The sequence below is a fragment of the Hyla sarda genome, unplaced genomic scaffold (assembly GCF_029499605.1).
Source record: "Hyla sarda isolate aHylSar1 unplaced genomic scaffold, aHylSar1.hap1 scaffold_1351, whole genome shotgun sequence".
Taxonomy (NCBI): domain Eukaryota; kingdom Metazoa; phylum Chordata; class Amphibia; order Anura; family Hylidae; genus Hyla; species Hyla sarda.
Window position 1 is genome coordinate 1 of NW_026607978.1, and position 27,268 is coordinate 27,268.

The 27,268-nt window shown below is 46.1% G+C and overlaps 9 non-coding genes and 1 pseudogene across 9 annotated transcripts; all 10 read right to left on the bottom strand.

The window, feature by feature from the left end:
• Positions 1–1,139: 1,139 nt before the first annotated feature.
• Positions 1,140–1,330, bottom strand: LOC130306002 (U2 spliceosomal RNA). The gene has a single exon (XR_008855404.1). It is a non-coding gene; the product is annotated as a U2 spliceosomal RNA (small nuclear RNA).
• Positions 1,331–3,425: 2,095 nt separating this feature from the next.
• Positions 3,426–3,616, bottom strand: LOC130306013 (U2 spliceosomal RNA). The gene has a single exon (XR_008855415.1). It is a non-coding gene; the product is annotated as a U2 spliceosomal RNA (small nuclear RNA).
• Positions 3,617–5,711: 2,095 nt separating this feature from the next.
• LOC130306024 (U2 spliceosomal RNA) lies at positions 5,712–5,902 on the bottom strand. Its single transcript, XR_008855426.1, has one exon. It is a non-coding gene; the product is annotated as a U2 spliceosomal RNA (small nuclear RNA).
• Positions 5,903–8,001: 2,099 nt separating this feature from the next.
• LOC130306031 (U2 spliceosomal RNA) lies at positions 8,002–8,192 on the bottom strand. Its single transcript, XR_008855431.1, has one exon. It is a non-coding gene; the product is annotated as a U2 spliceosomal RNA (small nuclear RNA).
• Positions 8,193–10,288: 2,096 nt separating this feature from the next.
• LOC130305992 (U2 spliceosomal RNA) lies at positions 10,289–10,479 on the bottom strand. The gene has a single exon (XR_008855394.1). It is a non-coding gene; the product is annotated as a U2 spliceosomal RNA (small nuclear RNA).
• Positions 10,480–12,574: 2,095 nt separating this feature from the next.
• LOC130305993 (U2 spliceosomal RNA) lies at positions 12,575–12,765 on the bottom strand. Its single transcript, XR_008855395.1, has one exon. It is a non-coding gene; the product is annotated as a U2 spliceosomal RNA (small nuclear RNA).
• A 2,099-nt stretch (positions 12,766–14,864) lies between these two features.
• LOC130306027 (U2 spliceosomal RNA) lies at positions 14,865–15,050 on the bottom strand. Its single transcript, XR_008855429.1, has one exon. It is a non-coding gene; the product is annotated as a U2 spliceosomal RNA (small nuclear RNA).
• A 5,389-nt stretch (positions 15,051–20,439) lies between these two features.
• Positions 20,440–20,657, bottom strand: LOC130306030 (U2 spliceosomal RNA; annotated as a pseudogene).
• Positions 20,658–22,755: 2,098 nt separating this feature from the next.
• LOC130305994 (U2 spliceosomal RNA) lies at positions 22,756–22,946 on the bottom strand. Its single transcript, XR_008855396.1, has one exon. It is a non-coding gene; the product is annotated as a U2 spliceosomal RNA (small nuclear RNA).
• A 2,095-nt stretch (positions 22,947–25,041) lies between these two features.
• Positions 25,042–25,232, bottom strand: LOC130305995 (U2 spliceosomal RNA). The gene has a single exon (XR_008855397.1). It is a non-coding gene; the product is annotated as a U2 spliceosomal RNA (small nuclear RNA).
• Positions 25,233–27,268: the final 2,036 nt, after the last annotated feature.

Sequence of the window (27,268 nt, forward strand, 5' to 3'; positions counted from 1 at the left end):
CCATTTCCACCTTTTTTTCCCTTCTCTTCCTCTTACTTTTTTTTCACGTTTTTTTACGTTTTTCTCCTTTTCGCCTCTTTTCTGGGCGTATTATTCTTCTTTTTCTTCTTTTTTTTCGTCTAATGCATACCCCATCAGTGCAGCAATGCTTATTCAATACCGCCAGCAGATGGAGACACTGGGGGATAATTTTCTAAGGATTTATACTGATTTTTCCTGTCTGAATTTGTCGCACAGAAAGTTGCAGGCCAAATATGTGTGACATTTCTGCGACTTTAGCTTCTAGAGCATTTTTACAACATTATACATAGGTGCTGAATACATAAAAAGCGACTGTTCAGCGACAGACAAGTCGCATCGGCTGAAAGTAGGCCAGAATGTCAGTCCATGTTGGAGCAGGTTTAGATACAGTCTAAAGCATAGATCTCAAAGTCTGTGCACAGAATTTAGCAAGGGCCTCGCACCTTCTGATGCATCAGGTAGGTGCACAATAGCATAGCCTAACCCTCTGTACTTTGGTCTATATTGATGCGGGACATAGACAGCCAGCTGATGACCAATCCATTAGTGCAATGGATGGCTGGAAGCATTTGTCTTTGCCTTTGCAATACCACAGAAGCAATGCATGGTCAATGTACAGCAATGACACACCTGTGTGAACAGCCAGGAGACCCCCCCCCCCCCATGTTATGTTACATAGTTAGTACGGTCGAAAAAAGACATATGTCCATCACGTTCAACCAGGGAATTAAGGGGTAGGGGTGTGGCGCGATATTGGGGAAGGGATGAGATTTTATATTTCTTCATAAGCATTAATCTTATTTTGTCAATTAGGAACATTCAGCACCCACCCGCTATCAAGGCAGCTGCCTATCATGTCATGCCCTACCTGCACAGGTGTGCTGGCTACTCAAATGATCCAATTAAGGAGGCCATTTAGTCAGCAGCAGCAGAAGTCCTGTGCCTGGACGCTCCAACAGGGGCCAGACACAAGCAGAAGCAGAAGCAGCAGAAGCAGCAGCAGCACCACCTTTTGTTTTTTGGCTGCAGCAGCAGCAAGGCCCACAGGGCTGGCTAGCTGGCTAGCCAGCAAGCAGGTAGCAATGAAAGTAGGAATCTTTCTTTTTAACCCTGTAAGGGGGTGGTGCACTGTACCCGAAGATACTGCCATATCGGGTCAATGCATAGGGCGACGGAAGCAAGCTTCGAAATCGGCCCCCGTTCTCAAAAATCCATTTAATATATGGTCCCCAGATAGGGGACGTATCAGATATTAAACTGATAAGAACAGATACTACACTTGATCTTAGCCAAAAGGCCGAGAAGCGATAACCGTGAAAGGGGCGGGCCCAACAAGGTCCCCTTCATGGGCACTATCACTGCTTGCTGTCAGGGAGGCTGCCAGACAATTTTCCATGCACACTCTGGGCTGGGGGGCAGTCAACCACCAGTACACACAGCAGAACCTAAACCCATACCATTATTGCTAAGCAGCAAGACAGGGGCCCATTACACTCCCACGGGGCCTTTTTAAATGCAATCCATAACCCGGATTTGCCAGGAACCCTTCTTACTCCTCCTACTTGCATGTGACACTGGGCTTAGGATCTGCATAGGAAACACACACACAAGCACACACCTACCTTTGTTGCCTGCAGATGCCTCCTTGGCTGTCCCCAAACGGTATCAAACCAACACCCACGGGAAGCTGTAAGCATAGAGGACATGCCTGCACCCCATTGGACTTACCTGTGTGGGTTAAATCCGGGTTATTTGACAACCTATGGCGGTGATGGTTCTGCTCAGGCAGAGCAGTGCTGATGCTCCTCATAAAGCTGTCGCTGCTGTGAAGGTTCTAGGTGACATCACAAATCCCTTTGGTTACATACACAACAAAGCTGGGTTGTTGTTGTTTACACTCTGCAAGGCCTGTGGAAGTGAGTGACATCATAGCACTGTAGTTCTGAGGGTTCAAGATGGATGCAACAATCTCCTGTTGCTTCTATGAAGGCCGTAATAGACGACATCACCAAACAGCTCCATAGTCACATACACAGCAAAGGAGAGATGTTGTTTACACCTAGTGATGTCAGTGGTATTGAGTGACATCACAGCACAGTGCTAAGGCTCCTGGGCCTGGACACAGCAGCGGCTGCAATATCTCAACGGAGAATACGTTTATATCTATGTGTGTGTGTGCGCATATATATATATATATATATATATATATATATATATATATATATATTTCTCCGCCGAAATCACTTTTAAACCCATTTCCACCTTTTTTTCCCTTCTCTTCCTCTTACTTTTTTTTCACGTTTTTTTACGTTTTTCTCCTTTTCGCCTCTTTTCTGGGCGTATTATTCTTCTTTTTCTTCTTTTTTTTCGTCTAATGCATACCCCATCAGTGCAGCAATGCTTATTCAATACCGCCAGCAGATGGAGACACTGGGGGATAATTTTCTAAGGATTTATACTGATTTTTCCTGTCTGAATTTGTCGCACAGAAAGTTGCAGGCCAAATATGTGTGACATTTCTGCGACTTTAGCTTCTAGAGCATTTTTACAACATTATACATAGGTGCTGAATACATAAAAAGCGACTGTTCAGCGACAGACAAGTCGCATCGGCTGAAAGTAGGCCAGAATGTCAGTCCATGTTGGAGCAGGTTTAGATACAGTCTAAAGCATAGATCTCAAAGTCTGTGCACAGAATTTAGCAAGGGCCTCGCACCTTCTGATGCATCAGGTAGGTGCACAATAGCATAGCCTAACCCTCTGTACTTTGGTCTATATTGATGCGGGACATAGACAGCCAGCTGATGACCAATCCATTAGTGCAATGGATGGCTGGAAGCATTTGTCTTTGCCTTTGCAATACCACAGAAGCAATGCATGGTCAATGTACAGCAATGACACACCTGTGTGAACAGCCAGGAGACCCCCCCCCCCCCCCCCCATGTTATGTTACATAGTTACATAGTTAGTACGGTCGAAAAAAGACATATGTCCATCACGTTCAACCAGGGAATTAAGGGGTAGGGGTGTGGCGCGATATTGGGGAAGGGATGAGATTTTATATTTCTTCATAAGCATTAATCTTATTTTGTCAATTAGGAACATTCAGCACCCACCCGCTATCAAGGCAGCTGCCTATCATGTCATGCCCTACCTGCACAGGTGTGCTGGCTACTCAAATGATCCAATTAAGGAGGCCATTTAGTCAGCAGCAGCAGAAGTCCTGTGCCTGGACGCTCCAACAGGGGCCAGACACAAGCAGAAGCAGAAGCAGCAGAAGCAGCAGCAGCACCACCTTTTGTTTTTTGGCTGCAGCAGCAGCAAGGCCCACAGGGCTGGCTAGCTGGCTAGCCAGCAAGCAGGTAGCAATGAAAGTAGGAATCTTTCTTTTTAACCCTGTAAGGGGGTGGTGCACTGTACCCGAAGATACTGCCATATCGGGTCAATGCATAGGGCGACGGAAGCAAGCTTCGAAATCGGCCCCCGTTCTCAAAAATCCATTTAATATATGGTCCCCAGATAGGGGACGTATCAGATATTAAACTGATAAGAACAGATACTACACTTGATCTTAGCCAAAAGGCCGAGAAGCGATAATCGTGAAAGGGGCGGGCCCAACAAGGTCCCCTTCATGGGCACTATCACTGCTTGCTGTCAGGGAGGCTGCCAGACAATTTTCCATGCACACTCTGGGCTGGGGGGCAGTCAACCACCAGTACACACAGCAGAACCTAAACCCATACCATTATTGCTAAGCAGCAAGACAGGGGCCCATTGCACTCCCACGGGGCCTTTTTAAATGCAATCCATAACCCGGATTTGCCAGGAACCCTTCTTACTCCTCCTACTTGCATGTGACACTGGGCTTAGGATCTGCATAGGAAACACACACACAAGCACACACCTACCTTTGTTGCCTGCAGATGCCTCCTTGGCTGTCCCCAAACGGTATCAAACCAACACCCACGGGAAGCTGTAAGCATAGAGGACATGCCTGCACCCCATTGGACTTACCTGTGTGGGTTAAATCCGGGTTATTTGACAACCTATGGCGGTGATGGTTCTGCTCAGGCAGAGCAGTGCTGATGCTCCTCATAAAGCTGTCGCTGCTGTGAAGGTTCTAGGTGACATCACAAATCCCTTTGGTTACATACACAACAAAGCTGGGTTGTTGTTGTTTACACTCTGCAAGGCCTGTGGAAGTGAGTGACATCATAGCACTGTAGTTCTGAGGGTTCAAGATGGATGCAACAATCTCCTGTTGCTTCTATGAAGGCCGTAATAGACGACATCACCAAACAGCTCCATAGTCACATACACAGCAAAGGAGAGATGTTGTTTACACCTAGTGATGTCAGTGGTATTGAGTGACATCACAGCACAGTGCTAAGGCTCCTGGGCCTGGACACAGCAGCGGCTGCAATATCTCAACGGAGAATACGTTTATATCTATGTGTGTGTGTGCGCATATATATATATATATATATATATATATATATATATATATATATATATTTCTCCGCCGAAATCACTTTTAAACCCATTTCCACCTTTTTTTCCCTTCTCTTCCTCTTACTTTTTTTTCAAGTTTTTTTACGTTTTTCTCCTTTTCGCCTCTTTTCTGGGTGTATTATTCTTCTTTTTCTTCTTTTTTTTCGTCTAATGCATACCCCATCAGTGCAGCAATGCTTATTCAATACCGCCAGCAGATGGAGACACTGGGGGATAATTTTCTAAGGATTTATACTGATTTTTCCTGTCTGAATTTGTCGCACAGAAAGTTGCAGGCCAAATATGTGTGACATTTCTGCGACTTTAGCTTCTAGAGCATTTTTACAACATTATACATAGGTGCTGAATACATAAAAAGCGACTGTTCAGCGACAGACAAGTCGCATCGGCTGAAAGTAGGCCAGAATGTCAGTCCATGTTGGAGCAGGTTTAGATACAGTCTAAAGCATAGATCTCAAAGTCTGTGCACAGAATTTAGCAAGGGCCTCGCACCTTCTGATGCATCAGGTAGGTGCACAATAGCATAGCCTAACCCTCTGTACTTTGGTCTATATTGATGCGGGACATAGACAGCCAGCTGATGACCAATCCATTAGTGCAATGGATGGCTGGAAGCATTTGTCTTTGCCTTTGCAATACCACAGAAGCAATGCATGGTCAATGTACAGCAATGACACACCTGTGTGAACAGCCAGGAGACCCCCCCCCCCCCCCCATGTTATGTTACATAGTTACATAGTTAGTACGGTCGAAAAAAGACATATGTCCATCACGTTCAACCAGGGAATTAAGGGGTAGGGGTGTGGCGCGATATTGGGGAAGGGATGAGATTTTATATTTCTTCATAAGCATTAATCTTATTTTGTCAATTAGGAACATTCAGCACCCACCCGCTATCAAGGCAGCTGCCTATCATGTCATGCCCTACCTGCACAGGTGTGCTGGCTACTCAAATGATCCAATTAAGGAGGCCATTTAGTCAGCAGCAGCAGAAGTCCTGTGCCTGGACGCTCCAACAGGGGCCAGACACAAGCAGAAGCAGAAGCAGCAGAAGCAGCAGCAGCACCACCTTTTGTTTTTTGGCTGCAGCAGCAGCAAGGCCCACAGGGCTGGCTAGCTGGCTAGCCAGCAAGCAGGTAGCAATGAAAGTAGGAATCTTTCTTTTTAACCCTGTAAGGGGGTGGTGCACTGTACCCGAAGATACTGCCATATCGGGTCAATGCATAGGGCGACGGAAGCAAGCTTCGAAATCGGCCCCCGTTCTCAAAAATCCATTTAATATATGGTCCCCAGATAGGGGACGTATCAGATATTAAACTGATAAGAACAGATACTACACTTGATCTTAGCCAAAAGGCCGAGAAGCGATAACCGTGAAAGGGGCGGGCCCAACAAGGTCCCCTTCATGGGCACTATCACTGCTTGCTGTCAGGGAGGCTGCCAGACAATTTTCCATGCACACTCTGGGCTGGGGGGCAGTCAACCACCAGTACACACAGCAGAACCTAAACCCATACCATTATTGCTAAGCAGCAAGACAGGGGCCCATTGCACTCCCACGGGGCCTTTTTAAATGCAATCCATAACCCGGATTTGCCAGGAACCCTTCTTACTCCTCCTACTTGCATGTGACACTGGGCTTAGGATCTGCATAGGAAACACACACACAAGCACACACCTACCTTTGTTGCCTGCAGATGCCTCCTTGGCTGTCCCCAAACGGTATCAAACCAACACCCACGGGAAGCTGTAAGCATAGAGGACATGCCTGCACCCCATTGGACTTACCTGTGTGGGTTAAATCCGGGTTATTTGACAACCTATGGCGGTGATGGTTCTGCTCAGGCAGAGCAGTGCTGATGCTCCTCATAAAGCTGTCGCTGCTGTGAAGGTTCTAGGTGACATCACAAATCCCTTTGGTTACATACACAACAAAGCTGGGTTGTTGTTGTTTACACTCTGCAAGGCCTGTGGAAGTGAGTGACATCATAGCACTGTAGTTCTGAGGGTTCAAGATGGATGCAACAATCTCCTGTTGCTTCTATGAAGGCCGTAATAGACGACATCACCAAACAGCTCCATAGTCACATACACAGCAAAGGAGAGATGTTGTTTACACCTAGTGATGTCAGTGGTATTGAGTGACATCACAGCACAGTGCTAAGGCTCCTGGGCCTGGACACAGCAGCGGCTGCAATATCTCAACGGAGAATACGTTTATATATATGTGCGTGTGTGCGCGTATATATATATATATATATATATATATATATATATATATATATATTTCTCCGCCGAAATCACTTTTAAACCCATTTCCACCTTTTTTTCCCTTCTCTTCCTCTTACTTTTTTTTCACGTTTTTTTACGTTTTTCTCCTTTTCGCCTCTTTTCTGGGCGTATTATTCTTCTTTTTCTTCTTTTTTTTCGTCTAATGCATACCCCATCAGTGCAGCAATGCTTATTCAATACCGCCAGCAGATGGAGACACTGGGGGATAATTTTCTAAGGATTTATACTGATTTTTCCTGTCTGAATTTGTCGCACAGAAAGTTGCAGGCCAAATATGTGTGACATTTCTGCGACTTTAGCTTCTAGAGCATTTTTACAACATTATACATAGGTGCTGAATACATAAAAAGCGACTGTTCAGCGACAGACAAGTCGCATCGGCTGAAAGTAGGCCAGAATGTCAGTCCATGTTGGAGCAGGTTTAGATACAGTCTAAAGCATAGATCTCAAAGTCTGTGCACAGAATTTAGCAAGGGCCTCGCACCTTCTGATGCATCAGGTAGGTGCACAATAGCATAGCCTAACCCTCTGTACTTTGGTCTATATTGATGCGGGACATAGACAGCCAGCTGATGACCAATCCATTAGTGCAATGGATGGCTGGAAGCATTTGTCTTTGCCTTTGCAATACCACAGAAGCAATGCATGGTCAATGTACAGCAATGACACACCTGTGTGAACAGCCAGGAGACCCCCCCCCCCCCCCCCCCCCCATGTTATGTTACATAGTTACATAGTTAGTACGGTCGAAAAAAGACATATGTCCATCACGTTCAACCAGGGAATTAAGGGGTAGGGGTGTGGCGCGATATTGGGGAAGGGATGAGATTTTATATTTCTTCATAAGCATTAATCTTATTTTGTCAATTAGGAACATTCAGCACCCACCCGCTATCAAGGCAGCTGCCTATCATGTCATGCCCTACCTGCACAGGTGTGCTGGCTACTCAAATGATCCAATTAAGGAGGCCATTTAGTCAGCAGCAGCAGAAGTCCTGTGCCTGGACGCTCCAACAGGGGCCAGACACAAGCAGAAGCAGAAGCAGCAGAAGCAGCAGCAGCACCACCTTTTGTTTTTTGGCTGCAGCAGCAGCAAGGCCCACAGGGCTGGCTAGCTGGCTAGCCAGCAAGCAGGTAGCAATGAAAGTAGGAATCTTTCTTTTTAACCCTGTAAGGGGGTGGTGCACTGTACCCGAAGATACTGCCATATCGGGTCAATGCATAGGGCGACGGAAGCAAGCTTCGAAATCGGCCCCCGTTCTCAAAAATCCATTTAATATATGGTCCCCAGATAGGGGACGTATCAGATATTAAACTGATAAGAACAGATACTACACTTGATCTTAGCCAAAAGGCCGAGAAGCGATAACCGTGAAAGGGGCGGGCCCAACAAGGTCCCCTTCATGGGCACTATCACTGCTTGCTGTCAGGGAGGCTGCCAGACAATTTTCCATGCACACTCTGGGCTGGGGGGCAGTCAACCACCAGTACACACAGCAGAACCTAAACCCATACCATTATTGCTAAGCAGCAAGACAGGGGCCCATTGCACTCCCACGGGGCCTTTTTAAATGCAATCCATAACCCGGATTTGCCAGGAACCCTTCTTACTCCTCCTACTTGCATGTGACACTGGGCTTAGGATCTGCATAGGAAACACACACACAAGCACACACCTACCTTTGTTGCCTGCAGATGCCTCCTTGGCTGTCCCCAAACGGTATCAAACCAACACCCACGGGAAGCTGTAAGCATAGAGGACATGCCTGCACCCCATTGGACTTACCTGTGTGGGTTAAATCCGGGTTATTTGACAACCTATGGCGGTGATGGTTCTGCTCAGGCAGAGCAGTGCTGATGCTCCTCATAAAGCTGTCGCTGCTGTGAAGGTTCTAGGTGACATCACAAATCCCTTTGGTTACATACACAACAAAGCTGGGTTGTTGTTGTTTACACTCTGCAAGGCCTGTGGAAGTGAGTGACATCATAGCACTGTAGTTCTGAGGGTTCAAGATGGATGCAACAATCTCCTGTTGCTTCTATGAAGGCCGTAATAGACGACATCACCAAACAGCTCCATAGTCACATACACAGCAAAGGAGAGATGTTGTTTACACCTAGTGATGTCAGTGGTATTGAGTGACATCACAGCACAGTGCTAAGGCTCCTGGGCCTGGACACAGCAGCGGCTGCAATATCTCAACGGAGAATACGTTTATATCTATGTGTGTGTGTGCGCATATATATATATATATATATATATATATATATATATATATATATATTTCTCCGCCGAAATCACTTTTAAACCCATTTCCACCTTTTTTTCCCTTCTCTTCCTCTTACTTTTTTTTCAAGTTTTTTTACGTTTTTCTCCTTTTCGCCTCTTTTCTGGGCGTATTATTCTTCTTTTTCTTCTTTTTTTTCGTCTAATGCATACCCCATCAGTGCAGCAATGCTTATTCAATACCGCCAGCAGATGGAGACACTGGGGGATAATTTTCTAAGGATTTATACTGATTTTTCCTGTCTGAATTTGTCGCACAGAAAGTTGCAGGCCAAATATGTGTGACATTTCTGCGACTTTAGCTTCTAGAGCATTTTTACAACATTATACATAGGTGCTGAATACATAAAAAGCGACTGTTCAGCGACAGACAAGTCGCATCGGCTGAAAGTAGGCCAGAATGTCAGTCCATGTTGGAGCAGGTTTAGATACAGTCTAAAGCATAGATCTCAAAGTCTGTGCACAGAATTTAGCAAGGGCCTCGCACCTTCTGATGCATCAGGTAGGTGCACAATAGCATAGCCTAACCCTCTGTACTTTGGTCTATATTGATGCGGGACATAGACAGCCAGCTGATGACCAATCCATTAGTGCAATGGATGGCTGGAAGCATTTGTCTTTGCCTTTGCAATACCACAGAAGCAATGCATGGTCAATGTACAGCAATGACACACCTGTGTGAACAGCCAGGAGACCCCCCCCCCCCCCCCCCCATGTTATGTTACATAGTTACATAGTTAGTACGGTCGAAAAAAGACATATGTCCATCACGTTCAACCAGGGAATTAAGGGGTAGGGGTGTGGCGCGATATTGGGGAAGGGATGAGATTTTATATTTCTTCATAAGCATTAATCTTATTTTGTCAATTAGGAACATTCAGCACCCACCCGCTATCAAGGCAGCTGCCTATCATGTCATGCCCTACCTGCACAGGTGTGCTGGCTACTCAAATGATCCAATTAAGGAGGCCATTTAGTCAGCAGCAGCAGAAGTCCTGTGCCTGGACGCTCCAACAGGGGCCAGACACAAGCAGAAGCAGAAGCAGCAGAAGCAGCAGCAGCACCACCTTTTGTTTTTTGGCTGCAGCAGCAGCAAGGCCCACAGGGCTGGCTAGCTGGCTAGCCAGCAAGCAGGTAGCAATGAAAGTAGGAATCTTTCTTTTTAACCCTGTAAGGGGGTGGTGCACTGTACCCGAAGATACTGCCATATCGGGTCAATGCATAGGGCGACGGAAGCAAGCTTCGAAATCGGCCCCCGTTCTCAAAAATCCATTTAATATATGGTCCCCAGATAGGGGACGTATCAGATATTAAACTGATAAGAACAGATACTACACTTGATCTTAGCCAAAAGGCCGAGAAGCGATAACCGTGAAAGGGGCGGGCCCAACAAGGTCCCCTTCATGGGCACTATCACTGCTTGCTGTCAGGGAGGCTGCCAGACAATTTTCCATGCACACTCTGGGCTGGGGGGCAGTCAACCACCAGTACACACAGCAGAACCTAAACCCATACCATTATTGCTAAGCAGCAAGACAGAGGCCCATTGCACTCCCACGGGGCCTTTTTAAATGCAATCCATAACCCGGATTTGCCAGGAACCCTTCTTACTCCTCCTACTTGCATGTGACACTGGGCTTAGGATCTGCATAGGAAACACACACACAAGCACACACCTACCTTTGTTGCCTGCAGATGCCTCCTTGGCTGTCCCCAAACGGTATCAAACCAACACCCACGGGAAGCTGTAAGCATAGAGGACATGCCTGCACCCCATTGGACTTACCTGTGTGGGTTAAATCCGGGTTATTTGACAACCTATGGCGGTGATGGTTCTGCTCAGGCAGAGCAGTGCTGATGCTCCTCATAAAGCTGTCGCTGCTGTGAAGGTTCTAGGTGACATCACAAATCCCTTTGGTTACATACACAACAAAGCTGGGTTGTTGTTGTTTACACTCTGCAAGGCCTGTGGAAGTGAGTGACATCATAGCACTGTAGTTCTGAGGGTTCAAGATGGATGCAACAATCTCCTGTTGCTTCTATGAAGGCCGTAATAGACGACATCACCAAACAGCTCCATAGTCACATACACAGCAAAGGAGAGATGTTGTTTACACCTAGTGATGTCAGTGGTATTGAGTGACATCACAGCACAGTGCTAAGGCTCCTGGGCCTGGACACAGCAGCGGCTGCAATATCTCAACGGAGAATACGTTTATATCTATGTGTGTGTGTGCGCATATATATATATATATATATATATATATATATATATATATATATTTCTCCGCCGAAATCACTTTTAAACCCATTTCCACCTTTTTTTCCCTTCTCTTCCTCTTACTTTTTTTTCAAGTTTTTTTACGTTTTTCTCCTTTTCGCCTCTTTTCTGGGCGTATTATTCTTCTTTTTCTTCTTTTTTTTCGTCTAATGCATACCCCATCAGTGCAGCAATGCTTATTCAATACCGCCAGCAGATGGAGACACTGGGGGATAATTTTCTAAGGATTTATACTGATTTTTCCTGTCTGAATTTGTCGCACAGAAAGTTGCAGGCCAAATATGTGTGACATTTCTGCGACTTTAGCTTCTAGAGCATTTTTACAACATTATACATAGGTGCTGAATACATAAAAAGCGACTGTTCAGCGACAGACAAGTCACATCGGCTGAAAGTAGGCCAGAATGTCAGTCCATGTTGGAGCAGGTTTAGATACAGTCTAAAGCATAGATCTCAAAGTCTGTGCACAGAATTTAGCAAGGGCCTCGCACCTTCTGATGCATCAGGTAGGTGCACAATAGCATAGCCTAACCCTCTGTACTTTGGTCTATATTGATGCGGGACATAGACAGCCAGCTGATGACCAATCCATTAGTGCAATGGATGGCTGGAAGCATTTGTCTTTGCCTTTGCAATACCACAGAAGCAATGCATGGTCAATGTACAGCAATGACACACCTGTGTGAACAGCCAGGAGACCCCCCCCCCCCCCCCCATGTTATGTTACATAGTTACATAGTTAGTACGGTCGAAAAAAGACATATGTCCATCACGTTCAACCAGGGAATTAAGGGGTAGGGGTGTGGCGCGATATTGGGGAAGGGATGAGATTTTATATTTCTTCATAAGCATTAATCTTATTTTGTCAATTAGGAACATTCAGCACCCACCCGCTATCAAGGCAGCTGCCTATCATGTCATGCCCTACCTGCACAGGTGTGCTGGCTACTCAAATGATCCAATTAAGGAGGCCATTTAGTCAGCAGCAGCAGAAGTCCTGTGCCTGGACGCTCCAACAGGGGCCAGACACAAGCAGAAGCAGAAGCAGCAGAAGCAGCAGCAGCACCACCTTTTGTTTTTTGGCTGCAGCAGCAGCAGCAAGGCCCACAGGGCTGGCTAGCTGGCTAGCCAGCAAGCAGGTAGCAATGAAAGTAGGAATCTTTCTTTTTAACCCTGTAAGGGGGTGGTGCACTGTACCCGAAGATACTGCCATATCGGGTCAATGCATAGGGCGACGGAAGCAAGCTTCGAAATCGGCCCCCGTTCTCAAAAATCCATTTAATATATGGTCCCCAGATAGGGGACGTATCAGATATTAAACTGATAAGAACAGATACTACACTTGATCTTAGCCAAAAGGCCGAGAAGCGATAACCGTGAAAGGGGCGGGCCCAACAAGGTCCCCTTCATGGGCACTATCACTGCTTGCTGTCAGGGAGGCTGCCAGACAATTTTCCATGCACACTCTGGGCTGGGGGGCAGTCAACCACCAGTACACACAGCAGAACCTAAACCCATACCATTATTGCTAAGCAGCAAGACAGGGGCCCATTGCACTCCCACGGGGCCTTTTTAAATGCAATCCATAACCCGGATTTGCCAGGAACCCTTCTTACTCCTCCTACTTGCATGTGACACTGGGCTTAGGATCTGCATAGGAAACACACACACAAGCACACACCTACCTTTGTTGCCTGCAGATGCCTCCTTGGCTGTCCCCAAACGGTATCAAACCAACACCCACGGGAAGCTGTAAGCATAGAGGACATGCCTGCACCCCATTGGACTTACCTGTGTGGGTTAAATCCGGGTTATTTGACAACCTATGGCGGTGATGGTTCTGCTCAGGCAGAGCAGTGCTGATGCTCCTCATAAAGCTGTCGCTGCTGTGAAGGTTCTAGGTGACATCACAAATCCCTTTGGTTACATACACAACAAAGCTGGGTTGTTGTTGTTTACACTCTGCAAGGCCTGTGGAAGTGAGTGACATCATAGCACTGTAGTTCTGAGGGTTCAAGATGGATGCAACAATCTCCTGTTGCTTCTATGAAGGCCGTAATAGACGACATCACCAAACAGCTCCATAGTCACATACACAGCAAAGGAGAGATGTTGTTTACACCTAGTGATGTCAGTGGTATTGAGTGACATCACAGCACAGTGCTAAGGCTCCTGGGCCTGGACACAGCAGCGGCTGCAATATCTCAACGGAGAATACGTTTATATCTATGTGTGTGTGTGCGCATATATATATATATATATATATATATATATATATATATATATATATATTTCTCCGCCGAAATCACTTTTAAACCCATTTCCACCTTTTTATCCCTTCTCTTCCTCTTACTTTTTTTTCACGTTTTTTTACGTTTTTCTCCTTTTCGCCTCTTTTCTGGGCGTATTATTCTTCTTTTTCCTCTTTTTATTCGTCTAATGCATACCCCATCAGTGCAGCAATGCTTATTCAATACCGCCAGCAGATGGAGACACTGGGGGATAATTTTCTAAGGATTTATACTGATTTTTCCTGTCTGAATTTGTCGCACAGAAAGTTGCAGGCCAAATATGTGTGACATTTCTGCGACTTTAGCTTCTAGAGCATTTTTACAACATTATACATAGGTGCTGAATACATAAAAAGCGACTGTTCAGCGACAGACAAGTCGCATCGGCTGAAAGTAGGCCAGAATGTCAGTCCATGTTGGAGCAGGTTTAGATACAGTCTAAAGCATAGATCTCAAAGTCTGTGCACAGAATTTAGCAAGGGCCTCGCACCTTCTGATGCATCAGGTAGGTGCACAATAGCATAGCCTAACCCTCTGTACTTTGGTCTATATTGATGCGGGACATAGACAGCCAGCTGATGACCAATCCATTAGTGCAATGGATGGCTGGAAGCATTTGTCTTTGCCTTTGCAATACCACAGAAGCAATGCATGGTCAATGTACAGCAATGACACACCTGTGTGAACAGCCAGGAGACCCCCCCCCCCCCCCCCCCCATGTTATGTTACATAGTTACATAGTTAGTACGGTCGAAAAAAGACATATGTCCATCACGTTCAACCAGGGAATTAAGGGGTAGGGGTGTGGCGCGATATTGGGGAAGGGATGAGATTTTATATTTCTTCATAAGCATTAATCTTATTTTGTCAATTAGGAACATTCAGCACCCACCCGCTATCAAGGCAGCTGCCTATCATGTCATGCCCTACCTGCACAGGTGTGCTGGCTACTCAAATGATCCAATTAAGGAGGCCATTTAGTCAGCAGCAGCAGAAGTCCTGTGCCTGGACGCTCCAACAGGGGCCAGACACAAGCAGAAGCAGAAGCAGCAGAAGCAGCAGCAGCACCACCTTTTGTTTTTTGGCTGCAGCAGCAGCAAGGCCCACAGGGCTGGCTAGCTGGCTAGCCAGCAAGCAGGTAGCAATGAAAGTAGGAATCTTTCTTTTTAACCCTGTAAGGGGGTGGTGCACTGTACCCGAAGATACTGCCATATCGGGTCAATGCATAGGGCGACGGAAGCAAGCTTCGAAATCGGCCCCCGTTCTCAAAAATCCATTTAATATATGGTCCCCAGATAGGGGACGTATCAGATATTAAACTGATAAGAACAGATAAGGTTTCAACAAAATTTTATTGAATAAATAAGAAACCATACAAAATTTAAAATGCAAAATAATAAAAGGTTCACAAAAGTTTTAAAATACAAATAATAAAACCAGTAATAAAAGGAGAAAAAATAAAAATGGCAGGATAAAACATTATACAAATGTCATAAAAACTGATTATACTGTTATTTCGTTCCATAGAGGCAGACACCACATGGATGCTGCCTCGCTGGCCCCCAACTGTTTCTTGTCTCTTAGGTAATAGATGTACATCTCACTCAGGGCCAGCTTTATACAGTTTTTAACATCAATAAAATCATGTTTAAAAAGTAAGATGTTCCTAACTTTCCAGATGGCATTTTTAAAACAATTAATAATCATCCAGCAGATCATCTGCTGTTTAAAATTGGGGCAGTTAAAAAGACCGTAAAAGACACATTCGTGATTAAAATCTTTTAGGCCGCAGGCCCACTTCAAAAGTGGGCCTACCTTCCTCCAAAGCTCCCGTGCAAAAGGGCAGTTCCAAAATATGTGCAGCACCGTTTCGTCCACTCCGCAGCCATCTCTCGGGCACTTGGCTCTCGCCACCAGTCCTCGCCTGTGCTGAAACTCACGAGTAGGGAGGCACTGGTGGACGATTGCCCAGGCAAGATCCCTGTGTACATTCGCCAGAAACTTCCCGTACACGTTCCGCCATACCTTTTTGGATCTTGCCTGTGTGAAATTGGACACTGCCAGGGTAACCTCACTCCGCCTGAGGACCTTTGATACCTTTCTCTGGTCCCCCAGTATGTCAGGCTCCAAATCTTGGAGACCTAGGAGCCTGACTGTCTTTTCCAACACCACATAATGTTTTGGGGGACACAGAAGCACCGGAGCGTTCAGAGGGATGCGCAACCATCTTTTAAAAACCATGCCCGCAGCGTACCTTAAAAAGCAGCTAAAAATGCCATCGGATTTAATAATTTTAAAACAGAAACAGAAATACTTTATGTAAAAGAAAGTAAAAAGGTTAGGAACATCTTTCCCGCCATTATCTTTACTTTTGTACATAAAATCACGCTTTAATTTCTCCATTTTTGAACCCCATAAAAAAGTAAAAACAATTCTAGTTACTTTTTTAATGTATAAAATAGATGGAGGAAATACCATGGCAATGTATAGCATAATAGGGAGTAAAACCATCTTTATTATTAAAATCTTCCCCTCCATGGTAAGGTTTCTAAGATTCCACATTAAAATCTTCTTCTCCATCTTAGCTATAGCTGAATCCCAGTTAGGGCTCCCATCATTGACCTGGTTAAAAACAATACCTAAAACTTTAATTTGATCCTGTTGCATTGTGACTCCTGGGGTGATGGATGAATCCCAGGAGCCAATATAAAAACAGTCACATTTATCTGTGTTTAGCTTAAAACCAGAGACCTCGCAGAAATAGCTGGTGTTCCTCAATGCCCCCCTCATGGATGGAGAGTCCGGGCACAGTATGGTGACATCATCCATGTACCCCAACACCTTTAGATGGGTCCCTCCTCCACCAGGTATCGGTACGCCTCTTACTACCCGGTCTTTTCTGAGGAGGGCCATCAGTGGTTCGATTGCGCAAATAAAAAGGAGTGGGGACAGGGGGCAGCCCTGTTTGACACCTGATAAAAGAGGAACACCGCTGGTTAAAAAGCCATTAACAGAGACTTGACTAAAACAGGATCGGTATAAAAGCATGATTCGGCTTAAAATCGTTTCAGGCACTGCCATCTTTTTAAGAACTAAAAACAGGTATTCATGGGAGACCCTATCAAAGGCTTTTTCAAAGTCTAAGGATAAAATTGCTACAGTTTGATTTCTATCCTTAAAATACCATAAAACATCTCTTAAAATATTTAGGGATTCAGCTATAGACCTTCCAGGTACCCCACAAACCTGATTTGGGTGAATTAATTTATGAATAAAAGGTTTAAAACGGACAGCTAATAACTTGGCTAAAACTTTATAATCAACATTTAAAAGTGTGATGGGGCGCCAATTTTTTAGCATATCCTTTTCACCCTTTTTAAAAAGTAATGATACAATCCCCCTCCTCCAGGAAGGGGGAAGTTCATTAACAATAAAAGTTTCTTTATACAATAAAACCATATCATCCTTTAAAATATCCCAAAAAGCTAAATAAAATTCGATGGGTAAACCATCTTCCCCAGGGGCCTTCCCACTAGAAAAACTTTTAAAAACAAATAAAAGTTCATCTAAGTTAAGATCACGGGATAAAACCTCCTGGTCTAAAACATCTAGCTTAAAATCAAGGGAATTAAGAACATGTTCTAAAAAGGATGGATTAAGATCTTTCTTATTAAAAAGAAGCTGGTAGAAGTTAAAAACTGCATCTAACATGCCTTTTGGAGTGGATTCACCCTCAAGGTTTTGGATGATATCCCTCCTATTCATCACTTTTTTAAAAAAGAAACGGGAACATTTCTCGCCCTCCTCCAGGTGCTGCACATGTGAGTTAAAAATGATTTGTTTCCCTTTCTTTTCTATGGCATGTTTTATTTCAGTTTTAAGGTTTAAAATATCATTTTCTACATCCATACCAGCTTCTTTCAATTTAAAAAGTACATTTAAACGCATGTTAAGAACATAAAACCACTGTTTTTCCATTTTTGCCTTCTTCTTACCTGCTTTGATAAAAAAAAATCTGATTTTAGATTTGGTGCCCTCCCACCAGTGCAGCATAGGCTCGTGGGGTTTTCTTTGTGATTGCCAGCATTGGTAGGTCCGCACAAACTCCTCTTTTATCTCAGGGTCCTCTAGGAGTGTGGTGTTTAATCTCCAGAGGCCCCTTTTTGCTTTTTGCTCCCCCTCTAGCTCCAGGCCCACCAAGAGGAGCTTATGATCAGAGAAGATATTCTGCTCGAGCGTGCATTTCAGGGGTTTAAAAGCTCTAGAGGAAAAAATAAAATCGATTCTGGAGCTCACTCTTCCATTGGACCATGTGGCGCCTGGGTCCTCCGGCAAGAGATCCTTCCAGCAATCTTTCAAATTAAAATCATCAATAAAATTTTTAAGCAGGTAAGAAGTGCGGTCTTTACGATTAATATCCCCACCCTGCCGGTGTTCCCCATCACGTATGCAGTTAAAATCACCTCCCACCAGCAGGGGGGAAGACCCAACACAAAACAGTGGTAAAATTTCAAATAGTTCTGCCCGCTCCTGTTTATCAGGAGGGGCATACACATTTAAAACACGAATTAAAAGTCCATTAAAATATAGATGAATTAAAAGAGCTCTGCCAGGCACAATCTCAGTTACTGTATGAATAGAAAAGGACTGGCCTCGGCAGAGCAGCCCAACACCCACAGAACGACAGTCATTTGCACCGGACCATATGGATGGGCCCAGCTTCCAGTCTTCTTTTAAGTCTTTATAGTCCATTTTACTAGGGATTCCACATTCTTGTAGCAGGCAAAGGTCAAAGTCACATGTCTCTAGATAAGAAAATAAAGCAGCCCTGCGATCAGGGCTCTTTAAGGACCTCACATTGAGTGAGGCAATTTTTACAGGGATAGGCATAGTTTATGGAGAGTCCGTGCTTGGAGAATCAAAGTCAATAATAAGCTGCGTACCGTCATCCCCCGCCTGCGGGGTCATCAGCTCCTTGATGTTCTGAGGGTCGGAGCTTGAGATCGATGATGCCCCGACCCTGAGCTCGCTCTCGTCCGAACTACGGCACGCCGCTTTCCTTTGAATGTCTTCCTCTTCTTCTTCTCTTTGTCTTTTAAATGTCACACTGCTGTCCATATCCTCTGTGTTGCTCTCACTCGATGTAATCTCTGGCCCCCGGCTGATGGATCTGCGTCTTCTTTCATCATTTGACGACTGGAACTGCTGCACAGGGGCCTGTGAGGCCTCTTTTCCGGAACCTTTGCCGCTACCTTGGGAAGTTTTCATCGCTTGTTCCCCAGCAAGCGTTGCTGAGGACTGTTGCTCCAACTTCCCCATCGATCGACGATGGCCAGTTTTACCCACCGGGTCCACTGCTGGCGGGGCAGCAAACCCTGGTTTGGCGCCACTTGTCTTCTTGGCCCTGTCCTGTATAGGCGGAGTAACAGGACCGGGCTCAGACCTGGCCACCTGGCTCCCCTTCCGGCGGGCTTTCACCGGGGCCTCTTCGTCCGGAGCAGGGCGACCCTGGGCCAAGCCAGTACCTGGCTTATGCTGCAATTTTGGGTCCACTTTTGCCCCCACCGAGGCCCGTCGGCTGCCACCCGCCACAGGTGAGCCCCCTTCAGAAGTTTCGGCGGGCTCTTGAGCCAGGTAGGAAGTCGATCGACGTCTTTCAATTTCCCGGGCAGTAAACTCGATCACCCGCCCGGGCTTCGTGGAATCCCCATGGCCTCCCCCTAGCACTACCACCGGTGGGCCCCCCGATGGAGCACCAGAGGTCTTGGGCCTGGACCCATCAGTACCTGCCATCTGGGGTTTGGGCATCTTAAAAAAGGACGTCTTTTGTCCTGTCCCCTCTTTGGGTGGGCCCAGCCTTGACCCACCCATCGTAGTTTTTGCTTTATGGGGACAGGAATTAAAATCGTGATTTTCCTCTCCGCAGAGGTTGCACCTTATCGTATGGCTACATCTTGAGGCTATGTGACCTTCTTGGCCACACCTATTGCAGCGAATCACACGCTCCGCGCCGCAGGTCTCCTGGGTGTGGCCAAACCTCAAGCAATTTCGGCAATACATAGGCATTTGAGGATAGAACAGGAAGCCCCGAACTCTCCCGATGGCAAAATTTGGGGGCGGATGGCAAAGACCCCCAATACCACCGGGATCCTTACGGAGCTTGACCCAGAACTTCCTCTTGCCGTTCCAGAACCGCACGGAGTTCAAGATTTTGTTTGCGAATCGCACCTCTTCGCAGTATCGCCGAAGAAAAGTGGCTATATCCTCCGTGGTCACATGAGGGCTGTGCATAGCCACCACCAACGGTATATGTTCCTCACCATAGAGGAACTGGAACGAAAGACCGTCGAGTCGATCGTCCCTCTGGTCCGCACCAGACAAGGTTGCATAGATGTTATCGCAACACGCCGTGGCCGTGAAGGTGACGGTATACAGGCCACGGCTTTCCTGGTCATTTAGACACAGGATGTCCTCCCTGTTGAGGCGGAAGTAGTCAAGAAGAATCACCTCCGCAATGAAGCGGAGGTTCTTCAACTGACGATGGCTCTCCGACACCTCTATGCGGATGGTATTTCGCATCGACATTTCCCCAGAGGGGAAAGCCCAGGAGAACGGCATCTTCCACACCCAGGGACTAAGCCCCTTCCCCAATAGCAGCAGGGGCTCGGAATCCCGCTATAAAAGCGGAACCCTTACCCAAGGCAGAGGTCGGGGGTACCCTAGGTGCTTCCGAAGCTACAGGTAACGCTCAACGTACCGAAAATGCCTTCTGAGACACAAGGTCCCAGAGACAGGGGGATCGCAACCCGTTGTCCGTGGACTAAGCCCGCTCCCCAATAGCAGCAAGGGGGTGAAGTCCCTCCGTAAGGAGAGACAATCCCCCAAGGCCGAGAAGCGGGGTACCACAGACACCTTCCGACCAGACCAAATGCAGATACTACACTTGATCTTAGCCAAAAGGCCGAGAAGCGATAACCGTGAAAGGGGCGGGCCCAACAAGGTCCCCTTCATGGGCACTATCACTGCTTGCTGTCAGGGAGGCTGCCAGACAATTTTCCATGCACACTCTGGGCTGGGGGGCAGTCAACCACCAGTACACACAGCAGAACCTAAACCCATACCATTATTGCTAAGCAGCAAGACAGGGGCCCATTGCACTCCCACGGGGCCTTTTTAAATGCAATCCATAACCCGGATTTGCCAGGAACCCTTCTTACTCCTCCTACTTGCATGTGACACTGGGCTTAGGATCTGCATAGGAAACACACACACAAGCACACACCTACCTTTGTTGCCTGCAGATGCCTCCTTGGCTGTCCCCAAACGGTATCAAACCAACACCCACGGGAAGCTGTAAGCATAGAGGACATGCCTGCACCCCATTGGACTTACCTGTGTGGGTTAAATCCGGGTTATTTGACAACCTATGGCGGTGATGGTTCTGCTCAGGCAGAGCAGTGCTGATGCTCCTCATAAAGCTGTCGCTGCTGTGAAGGTTCTAGGTGACATCACAAATCCCTTTGGTTACATACACAACAAAGCTGGGTTGTTGTTGTTTACACTCTGCAAGGCCTGTGGAAGTGAGTGACATCATAGCACTGTAGTTCTGAGGGTTCAAGATGGATGCAACAATCTCCTGTTGCTTCTATGAAGGCCGTAATAGACGACATCACCAAACAGCTCCATAGTCACATACACAGCAAAGGAGAGATGTTGTTTACACCTAGTGATGTCAGTGGTATTGAGTGACATCACAGCACAGTGCTAAGGCTCCTGGGCCTGGACACAGCAGCGGCTGCAATATCTCAACGGAGAATACGTTTATATCTATGTGTGTGTGTGCGCATATATATATATATATATATATATATATATATATATATATATATATTTCTCCGCCGAAATCACTTTTAAACCCATTTCCACCTTTTTTTCCCTTCTCTTCCTCTTACTTTTTTTTCACGTTTTTTTACGTTTTTCTCCTTTTCGCCTCTTTTCTGGGCGTATTATTCTTCTTTTTCTTCTTTTTTTTCGTCTAATGCATACCCCATCAGTGCAGCAATGCTTATTCAATACCGCCAGCAGATGGAGACACTGGGGGATAATTTTCTAAGGATTTATACTGATTTTTCCTGTCTGAATTTGTCGCACAGAAAGTTGCAGGCCAAATATGTGTGACATTTCTGCGACTTTAGCTTCTAGAGCATTTTTACAACATTATACATAGGTGCTGAATACATAAAAAGCGACTGTTCAGCGACAGACAAGTCGCATCGGCTGAAAGTAGGCCAGAATGTCAGTCCATGTTGGAGCAGGTTTAGATACAGTCTAAAGCATAGATCTCAAAGTCTGTGCACAGAATTTAGCAAGGGCCTCGCACCTTCTGATGCATCAGGTAGGTGCACAATAGCATAGCCTAACCCTCTGTACTTTGGTCTATATTGATGCGGGACATAGACAGCCAGCTGATGACCAATCCATTAGTGCAATGGATGGCTGGAAGCATTTGTCTTTGCCTTTGCAATACCACAGAAGCAATGCATGGTCAATGTACAGCAATGACACACCTGTGTGAACAGCCAGGAGACCCCCCCCCCCCCCCCTCCCCATGTTATGTTACATAGTTACATAGTTAGTACGGTCGAAAAAAGACATATGTCCATCACGTTCAACCAGGGAATTAAGGGGTAGGGGTGTGGCGCGATATTGGGGAAGGGATGAGATTTTATATTTCTTCATAAGCATTAATCTTATTTTGTCAATTAGGAACATTCAGCACCCACCCGCTATCAAGGCAGCTGCCTATCATGTCATGCCCTACCTGCACAGGTGTGCTGGCTACTCAAATGATCCAATTAAGGAGGCCATTTAGTCAGCAGCAGCAGAAGTCCTGTGCCTGGACGCTCCAACAGGGGCCAGACACAAGCAGAAGCAGAAGCAGCAGAAGCAGCAGCAGCACCACCTTTTGTTTTTTGGCTGCAGCAGCAGCAAGGCCCACAGGGCTGGCTAGCTGGCTAGCCAGCAAGCAGGTAGCAATGAAAGTAGGAATCTTTCTTTTTAACCCTGTAAGGGGGTGGTGCACTGTACCCGAAGATACTGCCATATCGGGTCAATGCATAGGGCGACGGAAGCAAGCTTCGAAATCGGCCCCCGTTCTCAAAAATCCATTTAATATATGGTCCCCAGATAGGGGACGTATCAGATATTAAACTGATAAGAACAGATACTACACTTGATCTTAGCCAAAAGGCCGAGAAGCGATAACCGTGAAAGGGGCGGGCCCAACAAGGTCCCCTTCATGGGCACTATCACTGCTTGCTGTCAGGGAGGCTGCCAGACAATTTTCCATGCACACTCTGGGCTGGGGGGCAGTCAACCACCAGTACACACAGCAGAACCTAAACCCATACCATTATTGCTAAGCAGCAAGACAGGGGCCCATTGCACTCCCACGGGGCCTTTTTAAATGCAATCCATAACCCGGATTTGCCAGGAACCCTTCTTACTCCTCCTACTTGCATGTGACACTGGGCTTAGGATCTGCATAGGAAACACACACACAAGCACACACCTACCTTTGTTGCCTGCAGATGCCTCCTTGGCTGTCCCCAAACGGTATCAAACCAACACCCACGGGAAGCTGTAAGCATAGAGGACATGCCTGCACCCCATTGGACTTACCTGTGTGGGTTAAATCCGGGTTATTTGACAACCTATGGCGGTGATGGTTCTGCTCAGGCAGAGCAGTGCTGATGCTCCTCATAAAGCTGTCGCTGCTGTGAAGGTTCTAGGTGACATCACAAATCCCTTTGGTTACATACACAACAAAGCTGGGTTGTTGTTGTTTACACTCTGCAAGGCCTGTGGAAGTGAGTGACATCATAGCACTGTAGTTCTGAGGGTTCAAGATGGATGCAACAATCTCCTGTTGCTTCTATGAAGGCCGTAATAGACGACATCACCAAACAGCTCCATAGTCACATACACAGCAAAGGAGAGATGTTGTTTACACCTAGTGATGTCAGTGGTATTGAGTGACATCACAGCACAGTGCTAAGGCTCCTGGGCCTGGACACAGCAGCGGCTGCAATATCTCAACGGAGAATACGTTTATATCTATGTGTGTGTGTGCGCATATATATATATATATATATATATATATATATATATATATATATATATCTCCGCCGAAATCACTTTTAAACCCATTTCCACCTTTTTTTCCCTTCTCTTCCTCTTACTTTTTTTTCACGTTTTTTTACGTTTTTCTCCTTTTCGCCTCTTTTCTGGGCGTATTATTCTTCTTTTTCTTCTTTTTTTTCGTCTAATGCATACCCCATCAGTGCAGCAATGCTTATTCAATACCGCCAGCAGATGGAGACACTGGGGGATAATTTTCTAAGGATTTATACTGATTTTTCCTGTCTGATTTTGTCGCACAGAAAGTTGCAGGCCAAATATGTGTGACATTTCTGCGACTTTAGCTTCTAGAGCATTTTTACAACATTATACATAGGTGCTGAATACATAAAAAGCGACTGTTCAGCGACAGACAAGTCGCATCGGCTGAAAGTAGGCCAGAATGTCAGTCCATGTTGGAGCAGGTTTAGATACAGTCTAAAGCATAGATCTCAAAGTCTGTGCACAGAATTTAGCAAGGGCCTCGCACCTTCTGATGCATCAGGTAGGTGCACAATAGCATAGCCTAACCCTCTGTACTTTGGTCTATATTGATGCGGGACATAGACAGCCAGCTGATGACCAATCCATTAGTGCAATGGATGGCTGGAAGCATTTGTCTTTGCCTTTGCAATACCACAGAAGCAATGCATGGTCAATGTACAGCAATGACACACCTGTGTGAACAGCCAGGAGACCCCCCCCCCCCCCCCCCATGTTATGTTACATAGTTACATAGTTAGTACGGTCGAAAAAAGACATATGTCCATCACGTTCAACCAGGGAATTAAGGGGTAGGGGTGTGGCGCGATATTGGGGAAGGGATGAGATTTTATATTTCTTCATAAGCATTAATCTTATTTTGTCAATTAGGAACATTCAGCACCCACCCGCTATCAAGGCAGCTGCCTATCATGTCATGCCCTACCTGCACAGGTGTGCTGGCTACTCAAATGATCCAATTAAGGAGGCCATTTAGTCAGCAGCAGCAGAAGTCCTGTGCCTGGACGCTCCAACAGGGGCCAGACACAAGCAGAAGCAGAAGCAGCAGAAGCAGCAGCAGCACCACCTTTTGTTTTTTGGCTGCAGCAGCAGCAAGGCCCACAGGGCTGGCTAGCTGGCTAGCCAGCAAGCAGGTAGCAATGAAAGTAGGAATCTTTCTTTTTAACCCTGTAAGGGGGTGGTGCACTGTACCCGAAGATACTGCCATATCGGGTCAATGCATAGGGCGACGGAAGCAAGCTTCGAAATCGGCCCCCGTTCTCAAAAATCCATTTAATATATGGTCCCCAGATAGGGGACGTATCAGATATTAAACTGATAAGAACAGATACTACACTTGATCTTAGCCAAAAGGCCGAGAAGCGATAACCGTGAAAGGGGCGGGCCCAACAAGGTCCCCTTCATGGGCACTATCACTGCTTGCTGTCAGGGAGGCTGCCAGACAATTTTCCATGCACACTCTGGGCTGGGGGGCAGTCAACCACCAGTACACACAGCAGAACCTAAACCCATACCATTATTGCTAAGCAGCAAGACAGGGGCCCATTACTCCCACGGGGCCTTTTTAAATGCAATCCATAACCTGGATTTGCCAGGAACCCTTCTTACTCCTCCTGCTTGCATGTGACACTGGGCTTAGGATCTGCATAGGAAACACACACACAAGCACACACCTACCTTTGTTGCCTGCAGATGCCTCCTTGGCTGTCCCCAAACGGTATCAAACCAACACCCACGGGAAGCTGTAAGCATAGAGGACATGCCTGCACCCCATTGGACTTACCTGTGTGGGTTAAATCCGGGTTATTTGACAACCTATGGCGGTGATGGTTCTGCTCAGGCAGAGCAGTGCTGATGCTCCTCATAAAGCTGTCGCTGCTGTGAAGGTTCTAGGTGACATCACAAATCCCTTTGGTTACATACACAACAAAGCTGGGTTGTTGTTGTTTACACTCTGCAAGGCCTGTGGAAGTGAGTGACATCATAGCACTGTAGTTCTGAGGGTTCAAGATGGATGCAACAATCTCCTGTTGCTTCTATGAAGGCCGTAATAGACGACATCACCAAACAGCTCCATAGTCACATACACAGCAAAGGAGAGATGTTGTTTACACCTAGTGATGTCAGTGGTATTGAGTGACATCACAGCACAGTGCTAAGGCTCCTGGGCCTGGACACAGCAGCGGCTGCAATATCTCAACGGAGAATACGTTTATATCTATGTGTGTGTGTGCGCATATATATATATATATATATATATATATATATATATATATATATATATATTTCTCCGCCGAAATCACTTTTAAACCCATTTCCACCTTTTTTTCCCTTCTCTTCCTCTTACTTTTTTTTCACGTTTTTTTACGTTTTTCTCCTTTTCGCCTCTTTTCTGGGCGTATTATTCTTCTTTTTCTTCTTTTTTTTCGTCTAATGCATACCCCATCAGTGCAGCAATGCTTATTCAATACCGCCAGCAGATGGAGACACTGGGGGATAATTTTCTAAGGATTTATACTGATTTTTCCTGTCTGAATTTGTCGCACAGAAAGTTGCAGGCCAAATATGTGTGACATTTCTGCGACTTTAGCTTCTAGAGCATTTTTACAACATTATACATAGGTGCTGAATACATAAAAAGCGACTGTTCAGCGACAGACAAGTCGCATCGGCTGAAAGTAGGCCAGAATGTCAGTCCATGTTGGAGCAGGTTTAGATACAGTCTAAAGCATAGATCTCAAAGTCTTTGCACAGAATTTAGCAAGGGCCTCGCACCTTCTGATGCATCAGGTAGGTGCACAATAGCATAGCCTAACCCTCTGTACTTTGGTCTATATTGATGCGGGACATAGACAGCCAGCTGATGACCAATCCATTAGTGCAATGGATGGCTGGAAGCATTTGTCTTTGCCTTTGCAATACCACAGAAGCAATGCATGGTCAATGTACAGCAATGACACACCTGTGTGAACAGCCAGGAGACCCCCCCCCCCCCCATGTTATGTTACATAGTTACATAGTTAGTACGGTCGAAAAAAGACATATGTCCATCACGTTCAACCAGGGAATTAAGGGGTAGGGGTGTGGCGCGATATTGGGGAAGGGATGAGATTTTATATTTCTTCATAAGCATTAATCTTATTTTGTCAATTAGGAACATTCAGCACCCACCCGCTATCAAGGCAGCTGCCTATCATGTCATGCCCTACCTGCACAGGTGTGCTGGCTACTCAAATGATCCAATTAAGGAGGCCATTTAGTCAGCAGCAGCAGAAGTCCTGTGCCTGGACGCTCCAACAGGGGCCAGACACAAGCAGAAGCAGAAGCAGCAGAAGCAGCAGCAGCACCACCTTTTGTTTTTTGGCTGCAGCAGCAGCAAGGCCCACAGGGCTGGCTAGCTGG